Source organism: Cygnus olor, chromosome 8 (genome assembly GCF_009769625.2).
Source record: "Cygnus olor isolate bCygOlo1 chromosome 8, bCygOlo1.pri.v2, whole genome shotgun sequence".
In the NCBI taxonomy this organism is placed as follows: Eukaryota; Metazoa; Chordata; class Aves; order Anseriformes; family Anatidae; genus Cygnus; species Cygnus olor.
Window position 1 is genome coordinate 8,016,379 of NC_049176.1, and position 13,228 is coordinate 8,029,606.

The 13,228-nt window shown below is 34.5% G+C and overlaps 1 long non-coding RNA gene across 1 annotated transcript in view; it reads right to left on the reverse strand.

The window, feature by feature from the left end:
• The window catches only part of LOC121074127, a 159,566-nt gene that overhangs the window by 129,661 nt on the left and 16,677 nt on the right, over nt 1–13,228 (reverse strand). Inside the window, exon 2 of the long non-coding RNA XR_005822145.1 lies at nt 2,807–2,915. This is a non-coding gene — a long non-coding RNA (uncharacterized LOC121074127). The remainder of the gene's footprint in view (nt 1–2,806; nt 2,916–13,228) is intronic.

Genomic DNA, 13,228 nt, shown 5'->3' on the forward strand with positions numbered 1-13,228 from the left:
TTTGGACTGAATAAAATTGTACATTTGCCATCCATCTTAAAAATGAAAGAACACAAATTCAAAAAGAAAAGAGGGCTTTCTAAACAGACAAAATACAACCTTACATGATTCCCTCAGAAACCTGAAAGAGTTTTCACCGTTCTGTGTGATTTTAGCATAGTTATGGAATGCCACAGCCTTATTGTGGAAATATAGAATACTGCGCTTTTACTTCCTTCTTACATCTCTCCTTTTTCCATTGAAAGAAATCAGTAGCTGACCTTTTGGCCAGATAAGAGGGAGGCAACATAATTCGTCCTCAATTATTTAGTGGGAAAGGTTCTAAATAGCAAATTGCCAAGCTATAATCTTGCTGTCATTGCAACTATCTTTCACTGAAAAAGTACTCCATGGGGAAAACCACATAAGTAGAAAGCATTCTTCTATAACTAATGAATAAACACTGTGCCAGAATGGCATAGTCTGAAAGTAATTTGAAAATCAACGTGCTTCTTTAACTTATCAAAAAAAAAAAAAAAAGTTTTTCATCTTTGTAGTTGTTTGTGCTTATAAAATCAGAAATTTTAATGTCTGCCTAGTACTCTTAATTGTAGGCTTCTTCGACCCTTTGTATCATATTGTTATTTCTACGAAGCCCACTAGTTAACCTCTTCTGTCAGTTGCTCTATCTACAGTAAAGGATTTTGATAAGAAGGTTCAGAAGTTATTACTTTGGAATCCCACTACCATAGAGCTTCTTTGATGGTAATGGTCAATGGCTACTTTTTACAATATAAAACAAGATAATTTATTTTATATATATATATATATATATATACACACACACTGAGTTTAAATAAAATACCTGACTAATCCTTGCCACATTTTAAATGATTACAGTTTTATATAAAGTCTTGTTAACAGCAAGTTGAGTAGGTTTTTTTCACTTTAATGCAGAACAATAGCAGGATGACCATAATGTATTTATTAAGCACAGATTCAATCCCCTCAGTAACTGAATGCAGATAACCACTCTCTAGTTAATTTTTAAGGGAAATACTAGTAAAAATAACTCCAAGTATACAGAGATATAAAGTCTTTGACATACGGTGCTCTAATTTCACTTGCTACAATGCAGCATAAAATACTGAAATACCCATAATGGACAGTACAGCTAGTTGGCTTATTATTAACAGTTTCTGAAAAAAGCAAGAAGCACTTTGCATAACGGAGCATAAATCAATAGCCTGCAACAACTCTTCTACATGTCAAATGACACAAAGCCACCAGAAATGTAAAACTTCCACCATCAGATAACAAATGAAAATATAAATATATATATATATATATATATATATATATATGTCAAATGGAAAGGCAAACTTTTAAAAGCCTTGTTTTAAAACAAGCTCATCCTGTCATTTATGAAATATCCAATACATCAAGGAGCTACATCAGAGGCAACTTCACTGCAATTTCACTCGACTTTCCACAAATGTTCATGTTGTGCTTTCCCCACCCCCTACAACCCCTCTAAAAGGCAGAGAACAGAAAGAAGAATTTCAGAAAGCTCGAAATTGCAGTGTGACAAGAATCCCTTATCTCAGTTCAGCCCATAGTAAAGTGTGCTGAAGTGATGGATGAAAATTCACTTTCTGTATTTCCACTGTTAACATTCACAACATTCCCTATCAGAACTGAAACACATGCAGCTGTGCTCACTTTGATTGAAACAGGACTAAATTGGAGACAGTCCCATGATAATAGCACACTGTTTAAAAATACATACATATGCATTTAAATACTTGCACTTTTTAAGCTACTTTAGGGCATTTAAGACAATAGAGAAGTTAACTATTTGATCCTCTGACAATTTTTTCCTAACACTTTTTTTTTTTTTTTTAATGTAGAATGTAATCTCTTGGTGAAACCCAGAGAAGAAAACAGTAGGCTATCTACAATGGTGAGTAGGTTTTCTCCTCCTTCGTTACAGCAGCAGTTAGCTACCTGACGACCTGAACACACTCCTCTATTTTACACGTAGTCTAGATAATTTATTTCTCCAATTCACGGATCTTACCAATGAATGATCTAGCACCAACCTAAATCTTCATCTTTGCCAAGTGACTCCATGTTATTTCTTCTTTACCTCTGTAGTAGGACACTATGCATTTGTGCCTTTAATACTATTAATTCGAGAGACCACCTTTTTCTTTAGTGCCTCTGAGAAGCCTCTCAGGAGACTTTACTGACCAATTCAGAGTTTAATGGAGCCCGTCATACCGAAATCATTGTTTTTATTTTGCTACTATTCCTCTGTCCTATTCCAGGGATCATGACTTTTGCTATTAGACACTTGCTCTCATTTATAATTCCTTCAACCTTGACACTTTATACATATATCTTATCAGTCTTAATCAAATCTTCAAAATTCTATGCCTAATTACTTTCTTCTTTTTATGAATATATTCTTTTAACACATTTAAGGAACAGTGTTCTGCTCCATCTCCTTACCAACATATTACTAGGCCATTAAATTTTCTAACAGCCAAAGTCCAGTGAGTGACAAAAGGTTACGAAAAAAAACCAAAACACCACTTGCCTAAAAAAACACACTTATCTCTCTTTTTTCAAAAAAAGATGGCGTTATTTTATCATTTCTAATATTACTTTGAATTTTGATATGAAACTATAAACTCACTGATTTTTTTATTTATTTATTTTAATTAAAAAGATGGAAAAATAACGTTAGCTGATGTTTGGCCAGGTCATCAACATTATTGATTTTTCGTTTTAGAAACAGCATATTACAGAGAAGGACACTCACATTGTGGCCAGGTCTGTGTTGTTTCTCAGTATTTCTAGCAGGTTTATATCATAACACTAAGGTCTATTTGTGCTTCCGATAGCTCAGTAAACATGGTAGGAATCTGTTCCTGTACAAAAAAAAAAAAGTTTTACAACCCTTCACACAAGTTTAGCAAGACTTCACTATCTCCACAAATCGTTCTTCTATCCTAAAGGGTTTTTTGAAACCAATATTTATTTTTTTTAATTTAATCAATTAATTATTAATTTAATGAATCATTTAAATTAATAAATTTATATTTAAGTTGTGAAGGCTGTATGTTAGGACTCTGGGCTTCCACAATAATCATAGCCCTTCACGGCTTTTAGGTTGAAGTATCTCTACATATTTTTGAAGTTTATTACTCTTACAGAAAATACATTGTTGGGTACAAAAGCATGTCAAGAGTGTATTGCAAATATGAGTACACCATCCTAAAAGAACACTTTTGCAGACTTGCTTATAGCAGAAAAGTTAATTACATGAGCTTAAGTGCAAAGGAAAAGATGAGGAAAAGCTGCAAATTGATCTATCAGGTTTACTACTGTCAGCGTAGTTTTAAAATAGTCTCATAATGGGAATTTTCAGTTGAAAAGTACAATCTGTCTGACTTGAAAGTTTGGCACTGAATGAAAATTTATTAGTGCCAATAAAGGGGAATGTGGGAATTGAAAGTCATTCATCATTGTAAAACTTCACCACAGACTAAACAGAGATAAAAGATTCTGTATAAGCCATAGTTTCCAGTATACCATCCTTTTGTAACTTGTCATATTGGAACATACAAAATGCTTATATGTTAAATAATTACTTCCAGAGAACCACCTATGATATTTCCCAAATTATACCCACCACAGAATAAAACTGTTCTGTAATTATGTCTTTAGTATATAAATACCCAGGATCCTTTACTGTGAATAAATTATTTTTAACATATAAACTTTAGAAAAAAAAAATTGCACTGAAAATAACTTGCATTAGTTCATATAGAAGAAAAACTACTTAACGAAAATAATGTATCTTAAGGCCCAAATCAGCTATTTCTAGTTGTTAATAAAACAAAGCAACACCCACTTTCCCATCAATTTTAGACTGCAGACGTCTAGTTTTGGAGGCAAATAGGATTTTTAGGCAAACAAGTTGAGAAAATGAGCTAGTTCTGTGTTAAGTTTCAGGTACTGGTGTTCAAACAATTATGGTGCCTTTCTATTGCTATACATGGAAACATTTGTCATTGTTGGACAGCCATCAAGAATGAAAAATGGAATTATATTAATCATATGTCTTTTCTTGTTACTGGCATGAGTTTGTAATACACCACACAAAGAAATCTCCCAGAAAGTCCAGTGTGACATGATATGAATTATCATCCAATTATTCATTATGCTTTGTATGAGCTAGTAAAAAGGGAAAAAAATAAGACATAAGACACATTACTTAATGAACCTGAATTAAAATACATGTGAAAATTCACTAAATATTTCTAGTGACATTAGGATTCCTTTAAAAAAAATCTAAATGATTTTTTTTTTTTTGGATAAGACTTACTCTGATAACTTGGATTTTATTTTTATTTTAATTAGGTTATAAAAACTGGCTTGTCATAATATCTTCTGGATTCTCATCCTTTACTGTTTGACAAATACAGTAGAAATACTAAATGACAAAAATTATTGTGGCTTTGGTATAAATCCTTCCTGAACACTACATTGAAAATAGAGCATTAAGGAAAATTCTGTAATTTGCTGGTCAAAACAATATATGGTTGCTTATTAATTGTAGTTACCTGGGAAAAGTCAAGATTAAATTAAAGAGCAATATAATTATTTATAATTGATTCCACATGTCTGGCTTGCTTTTTTTTTAATGTTCTTCTCAAGTACATGTAGTACAGATATTTCATAAAATTAATACATACAGGATGATTTGATGACATTCAGCAACATCCCTCATCTTAGAAATTAATCATACAATGATATCCCTCAATATTAACAGCTTCCATACTACCTAGAGTTGACCCTGAGTCAGGATAGTAAAGTTTATTCGTTTTAACAGCAGTCATTCTATAACCTAAAATATTTATCTGCAAACCTTAGTATTGTATAGCATACTGATACTGCATCATGTTTTAGTGAAGCAGCAAAAGTATAAACCTTGAGTTTGAAGTATCTTCTTTCCTTAGGAACATGACAAAAAAAAACATTTAAATCTCTATTTGTCTGTTCACATTTAACAGTGACCATCTACAGCAAAATAGTTTCCCCATGAAGAGCAGTTTGACTCCCTTCCTTCCATAAATTGAAGCCTTGTTTGAAACATAAGCTTCTCTTTTCACTTCCTTGAATTAAGTATTTTAGAGTATAATGCAGTTTAATTGTTCTGCTGCCATTTACAGGTGTTCATGTAGTTTATTATGTCAACATAAACAAGTGTTTCAGTTGGAGACTTTTTTTTTAATGACATCGGCAATTCAAGTATCCCAGTCCCAAAAGTAGCATGATGATTACAGTACAACCAAGTGGAGGAAAAACATGGTATAAAATAAGAAAATTTGAAAGTATATTGTTGTATTGTTGCTTTCTTACATTTTCGGTATATCGCAGAACTATTTTGAAGTAGAAAATAGGCAACTGGTAATTACAAGCTTCTTTAACAAAAAAAAAAACTGGTTTCCTTCTTTGTTTCTTCAGGTTTTAGGTGAGAGAAAAAAAAATATTTTCAAAGGTAACAGTCTGATGTATTTAATTTTCTCATATGATACCAAAATTAAAGATTCTTTGGAAGCAGCAATTTTTCTCAAAGTTGCTTATACTGCTTTTGAGAACAGGACTTAAGGGCCTAATTCACCTAAAAATTTAGTCATTTAACTGCTGTACCTGAAGTTGACTACACCCATAAAACAAAAGAATCAATAGCCTTCCAATTCTATTGATTTCTTCCCAAAACAACTGAACACAACCTTTAGGCTCTGATTCACCAAAGCATTTAATTTGGACATACTTAAATCCTGCAAATCTATGGAAATTCAGCAAGTGTTCTGCTGCAGTTCATCTCTTTACTGTTTCACAATGTTCCTTACTCGTGGTTTTTCCTCAAAGATAGAAGACACCCACAAGTCATAATATTGGTCAATAATACTCTAACAAGTATCTCATGGCCTTAGTCTTTCTTCACCTATTTCCAACAGTTTTCCAACAGCAAATCACCACCTAATCAATATCAAATAAAAAAAATATAATAAAAAAAAGACTTCTCTATTTAGAACATATTTAGAGAAGAACAGTGTACTACATATGATCATTTATATAAAATGAAAAAACACATAAATCACAATTAGAAATGTATTTCCTCCAGAGAGGTCTTGACTCCTCAGTTTAAAATTATGTTGGTTATAGAAAACTTATTTCTAGCGCTCACATAAAGTCTTCAAGTTTGATTCCTTCACAGCTGTAGTACTTTTGGTTGCAGATTTAGTTATACAGCTCTAAAAACCTGAGGAATTGTTTTTGTCCTAACCAAAGGCTAACATAGAAAAATTAAGATCCACCTCAGCAGATTTTTTTTAAACCTTGTACTGATGATAAGATAGTACAAAACAGCAGATTTGTCTCATACCAAATTCTCAGTTTATTAGTGGATTTAGGTAGTGCCAAGATAACTTGAATTTTAGAGGTATTCTGTACTGCAAATAGTAATCAGGTCACATTGCACACTAAAACCTGGGAGACCTTGTGTTACAGAGTAACTAGTCAGTATTGTGATCAAGAAATACAGAAAGAAAAAAAAAAAAAAACAATCTGTTGTACCTAGAAATGTAGCTGTAAACATATATGTAACTGATAATTTCTAATGTAACTGCTACAAATTGAAAATTCAGAAATTATGTTCTGATGAATTCTGAAGAATTCTCAAAGAAAAAAAAACACCTTTAGTAATAAAAATTTCTTAAGCCTCTCAAATTGTAATCATTGCAGAGTACTGATTGCACCATTTCCTAGGAAAGCAATCTAAGCATCTGAATTAACCTCATCAGGTTCCTCTGGTACCTGGTCATTGACTGTCTGAAGGATCTCCAGGAAAATCCAACCGCATTTAGCCACTGAAAAAAGCTGCTGCTTCTCTCCTCTTTTTCTCCCTCAATACCAATCAATAACTTAGCTCACAAATGTGGAAGTTCTGTCCCAGAATTAGAGACACATTAAAACGTAACTGAGATCAGACTGAAGGCAGAGAAATCCCATGAGTGTAGAGGTACAAGAATGAGGTCAGCTACAGTTCTCATGACTTTTTCTGACAGCCAGGGCAATTTTTTTCTCTCAGGAACATTATTTCCAATACACAGATACAACTTCTCTTCTAATGAAAATAAAACCAGTGTTTTATCTAGAGATGGACACTAAACCGAGTAGCTGGATAACCTGGTAGCATCAAAGATGCATTTACCATAGAACCACAACTTTTTCTTTTTTTTTTTTTTTAAATAAATACAGAATAAATCAATAAATATTACACCTTTTAAAAAAAAAAATCTGAGAAGCTCCCTTCCCTTTCTACAGAGGTACACCAAACACAGAAACAACAACAAAAAAAATAATCATCTGTATCATATATTCATATTTACCTTTCAAATTAACTACTTTTATTTTATTTCTGAGTAAGTAGAAACACAAGTGGGATAAACTGGTACAGTGAATTGATTGGTTGTGCAACAAAAGAGCATCCTGAGGGTTCCAGGTAATAGAATACATTAGCTACAAACAGCAAAGACAAGAGCGATATTTGCATAGCCAGAAACAAAGTCCTGCACAGATAGAGTTGGCCACAGATCTTCCCCTTATGCCAAAAAAATGAATTGTTTTGGTACCTCTTGTTTACCAATAAGGGTCTTAATTAATGCTGAGTCCCACGTCTAGGCAGGTTTGAGAATGTACGGTGAGCCAGCCAAGAATTCACACGTGCCATGCATCACTGCACTTTCAGTACAGGTCACTCAACTGTTGTGGCTTAAACATAACATTTTTCAGAAGAGATTAAAACACCCACTTCTATTCTTCAGTAGTCTTTGGAACACAGTTTCGCTCCAAGTTGGGGAGAACAGAATTCACATGACAAATAGTACTCACACAGCATAAGAATCAAAGCAATGGGGCGGAATTATTTTACCATCTCTCCCTAGCTCTTCACAACTAGGAATAGGTATTTAACTCTTAGAATTTAACTAATTCAGAAATTGGGTAGAGCCCCCGGGCAGAATTTCACAACAAAACAAAAAGTTCCATTAAAGATAACAGAGCTGCAACAGGAAAATCTACATACCATCTAGGTTGTCAGCACAAACACAGACACTGAATCATAAGGCACTGCTACTAAAATAATGATATCCTCAATTCTTTGTTTACAGATTGTCTTTCTTTCCTTCAGGACTTGAGTAGAACATACACATTAGCATAAGTTGTTATATTCCCCTCTGCTACTTCAACTCTGACACTCTCTGGTACCTGTTTGAACTCTCATAGTGAAAGAGCAGTAATTTGTACACCTTCAAAAAAAGCATACAAAAACATATATATAACACACATATATAAAAAACTTCTGAAAGCAATTTTCACTGTAACTAGCTTTACAATAGTAATTCAATTGTTTAATAGCCCCTGTGAGTTAAGCAATCTCTCTAAAAAGTTCAGTGATTGCAAGTTGGGTGGAATTAGTAGTTATGGAATCAAATCACATTTAACAGAAATTTATTTAAGTAGGAAGTTGGAATGGATCTGAATTTACACTACTGCTCTCAAACTAAGGAAATTCAGCCTTTTTTCTTATGGTAAGCAGTAAACATGCTACAGAACTATTGGACAGCTGAGCAATTCTGGTACATGGTAACACCACGCATTCCATGCTGTTACTCACATTTGCACTTCCTCTCACTTCACCTGCCCATCTCTCTCCCAGGACTAAAGTCAGCAAATTTTAGAGGGAATTAGTTTTGCATTTCTTCTTTTAAAATGTAACATAACATCTGTCCAAAACAGCAGCTGAGGTACTTTGCAGCTATGTAGGGCAGCTTCCTACACAGCCTGTGCAACTGCGTCTGGAGCCTTACGCTGTTGCTCCCAACCAGTACAGGGGCTGAGAATTAGGCCAGAGGAGTAAACAAAGCTTTCCCCTCATGTAATTTAAAGAATATGTATATGTATACACATATACATATATATAGCTGGCAGATCTCCTGCTTGTATTAAAGAAGCATTTAATGCATTCTGTCATTGGAAGCGTACACTTACTAGAAGACATTCAAAGAAGTAAATGGAGGTTTTGCTCAAAATTTTAGTCAAAAAGCAGTGGACTTGAAATCCTAGCTATAATTAAACAAATTGCATAGGGATTTTAAGAGATTTTTTTTTTGTAAGTATTAAAAAAGCATAAATACCATGCAAGAATATTTAAACCACCATAACTGTAAATAAGAGGTTTCCATTAGTATTAAATTTTATTCCAACTATTGTAGTTCCAGAATGAGAATGAGATTAAAAGCTTTATCTGGACAGTGCATTTTTCCAGAGGAGCTACATTCATATATGGCTAGCACGCATTATATTTAAAACTGCTGTACATTTTTGTGGTACTCCTCACCACAACTTTGATCTGTTGTGCTCTAGATGGTTGTGACATGGATAAAAAATATCAATACCTTGGCAGCAGTATCAACTGTAGAGATTATTAGAAGGGTTAGCTATTTATCTCCTATAATCCAGCAATTAGAGTGCTGAATAAGGTTTGGAAGTTGTTCAGTTTTCCCTACCCTGGAGTTAAGTTTTTACCTCTACATTGTTTTACTTATATACAATTACCACCACCACCCATCTTAAATCATCTTAAATTCCTTCAAGGAGAGACAGCTATCTAAGAATAAATTAGCATTGATCTAAATTTGAAATCTCTATCTCACTTTTTTTTTTTGTGTGTGACAGGCCACAAGCTGTAGTAGACTAAATTTTTTTTTTTTATATTAAAAATTACAAACTACAAAAACCATCAGACTTTCAGCCAAAGAAAGCTAACTTTGAAAGGGGTTTGATTCCAATGAAACACTCTAGACTTAATTGACTACACATGAGACATACACAAATCTTTTGTTCATTTTTCTTTGTTTATTGTTTTGTTTTCCTGAAGGCCTACAAAATATTTCCATCAGGTGACTGATAAAAAGATAACTAGGGGGAAATATTTCACCAGAAAAGGGTTTGGGCAGTTTTGCCAGTTTAAGAAACTGTCTTTCCTTACCCACAGATACCAATTCTGCAGTTCTGTGTCTCCTCATCCTGTTCTAATAGAACAGTTTGTAAGGCTGAATTGCAAATCAAATAGAGGTCAGATTTTTTATTTTTATTTTTTTTCTTAAGAGACACTATTTTATATCCATAGGCTCATAGACATCCTGATTCAGTCCCTGCCAGATCTACACAGAGCACTTGTGTTCACATACCCACAAAACAGTGCACCATACAACAGAGGCAGAAACAGACAGGTGAGAAGAGGAACTGTGTAAGCCAGAAACGCTGTGTGACTGAACAGCAGCCTTTCAGTCCTAGCTTCCTTGGCCAGGGGTGTCTACTGATGAACTGTTCAAGAATGAAGAGTTTTTACAGTCCTTTAAACAAGGACAGACACATAACACATCTTTCATTTACCTCAACCCCCCCCTTTGGATCCAAACACCAGTTACTGTACACCACAGCAAAGGCTTTGGGCTGATCCGGGGCTGAAAATGGCAAGCACAATACAAGGCACGCTCAATGAAAGGATGAATGAAGGACATTGCAATGCTGATTTCAAGCTGCCGGGCAGCCAGCTACAGCATGAAACATTTATATCACCTCTGGGAAAGAAAAAACACTATTTTACGGCAAAATACACAAAATACCATGTCCAGATCTTTCCTTAACGTTTTGGTAGATTTCTGATAAACAGTGATCAGAAACGTCTTTTAAACCATGGGATCGAGAGACAATTGCTTATTCACAGTAGCAGTAAGGCAAGTCTCTAGAAAGAAACAGAGGCGTGCTGGCATAGTCAACAAAGCAAATTCTATTTTAAAGAGAATTTTCTGCCAACTTTTTTTCCACATCAAAACATATTCCTGGTAGAGCATAAAAGCAATGTCAGCTAGAGGATGCTATTATTCAGGAGAATTTTTCATTTCTACAAGCGGAGAGAATTGAGCATCATACAATGAATCTCTGGTATTGAATCACTCTGAGAAATTCTAGTGCATCTTAATGAGTTCCTAAGGCTATCAACCTCACATGTGTGAAGTCAGAGATAGCAAATGAATTATATAAACTGTGATCTGTGAAGGGGTATTTGAGCCCAAAGTAAATGAGTGCTATGCTAGGCTGAATTTTGGTTGCACAGAACTGGAAAAGTTGTAATAGCCACCATCTGCTCATGCAAAGCATGAAGGCAGATATGAGAAATGAGCAGAAGGGACTTGTTGAGCAGCCTGAGAAGGATGGCCCAAGAAGGTTACACCTGGGTGTAGCAGGAAGATGACAATGGTTCAACATCAGTAGAAGAAATGTGGCATTTAAATCACAGAGAATACAGAGAGAAAAAGATGACAAAGCCATTTAACTTATTTTCTTACTTAAAATGAAAACATGGGTGGAAAAAAGGGGGAGGGATGTGCCCACCTCCCCAAAAGGCTTACGAAGAAAGAAAAAATAGCCGTGTCCAAAATGAGTTTTTGAGATTAAGAATAGAATGGAGAAGACTAAAGAATTAACAAAATAGCTGCCCCAAAATATATTACACAGAAAAGGGTCCAACTCCTCTCATGTCTCACTTTGGCTCCCAGACTTGCAAAATTTAGTTAGTTTTCTCTGTTTTTCTGAGCAAAACCAAGCTGTAAACCAAGATAAACATGACTTCATGCTTTCTTGCTACACCTTTTCATGGCTCTTCACATATCCTCTTGATAGCAGTCCACAGCAGCTATTTCATGACACAGAAATTGTACCCAGTAAGAATGGGTTAACGGTAGAATGAAAAGTTGCAGGGACAGAGGCAAGGTGAAATTCACAGAAGTAGACTGATGATAGAGCCCTCAAGCAAACAGAAGCTACTACTAGAAGTCATACTCACAGTTGCACAAAGCATTTATTGCAGTGCAACTGTGCATGTCTGACTAGAAGCAAAAGGTACACAGCTCAGTTAGTAGGAGAAAATGAGCGCTGCTCCCTCGTGCATTGATTACACCATTCATATCTGCAGACACAAAAATTTGACACAAAAGAATCCCCATACCTATCATGGCTCTAGAGGCAGAGAATAAACAGCCTTTGAGAAGGCTCAGTTTTCTTTACAGATTTTGAAATAAACTCTCTGTGCATTGAAATAGTTGTGTGCAAGCACATGGTCTGCTTCTGTAGTTGTGTGATCAGCATCTCCCTGATGTTGCAGGCCTCTTATAAGCCATGTTGAATCTAACTGCTCTAGAGTCCTTCTTGTCATTAAGAAAGAATATTTTTTAAAAATTAACCTTCTCTAGAAGGTAAAAATATTTATATCAAGGTAAAAAATTTAATTTGAAGTTGACATCTAGACTGCATTACTTACCTGAAATCAAACTATCTGTGCAACACAATTTAAACAGAATCGGTAATTTCAATTTCTCAAGTCTTTTTCCTGTATATCATTATATATACTAAAAAATCCTAAAATTAGGATATACTTCTGAAGAGCACCGCTTATGAGTTGGAGCAGCTCACAAGTCACCTAGGAACTGATCTATGAAACTTTCTAAAATCTCAGATATAAAACCATTCACACTTTCTGTTAATTGCAAGTATGCATGTGACCCTAAAGGAGGTGAAAGGCTACAGACCCCAGAACAGCTCTGCAATTTATTTTTAAGTATTTTTGTTCCTCTTTCTTAAAGACAGAAATAGGTCCCAATGCGTTTAAGTAACCAGACATGAACTGTATCTTCTTACAGGAACAGTGCTTCATACCGCATTAAATGGGACACTACATGGAAGGAAAGGAGATTACATCTGCAAGCATCTGGAGGTGTTCAAACTCTAATCTCATGATCTCAAATAATCTCGAAGCATGGTTGCCTGAATCCTTGTATTTTTTTCCTCTTGGCCACAGACCAAACCCAACTTCTTTGCCAGGAAATCATTTACTTGTTATACATTACTCAAACTAGATGATGTAATAACCACCTCTGGCCTTAAAATAAACTCTATGAAAAAGATCTGATGATTTTTATTACCAATATTTTGCTGAGTGCTGAAACAAAGTTTTAACTTCAATTTTCATTTTCCAGTGTCAAGAGTGGACAAGAAAGAACTATCTTCCTGTATTTTTCAGAGTCTCTGAAGTTACGCACAGGTAGAA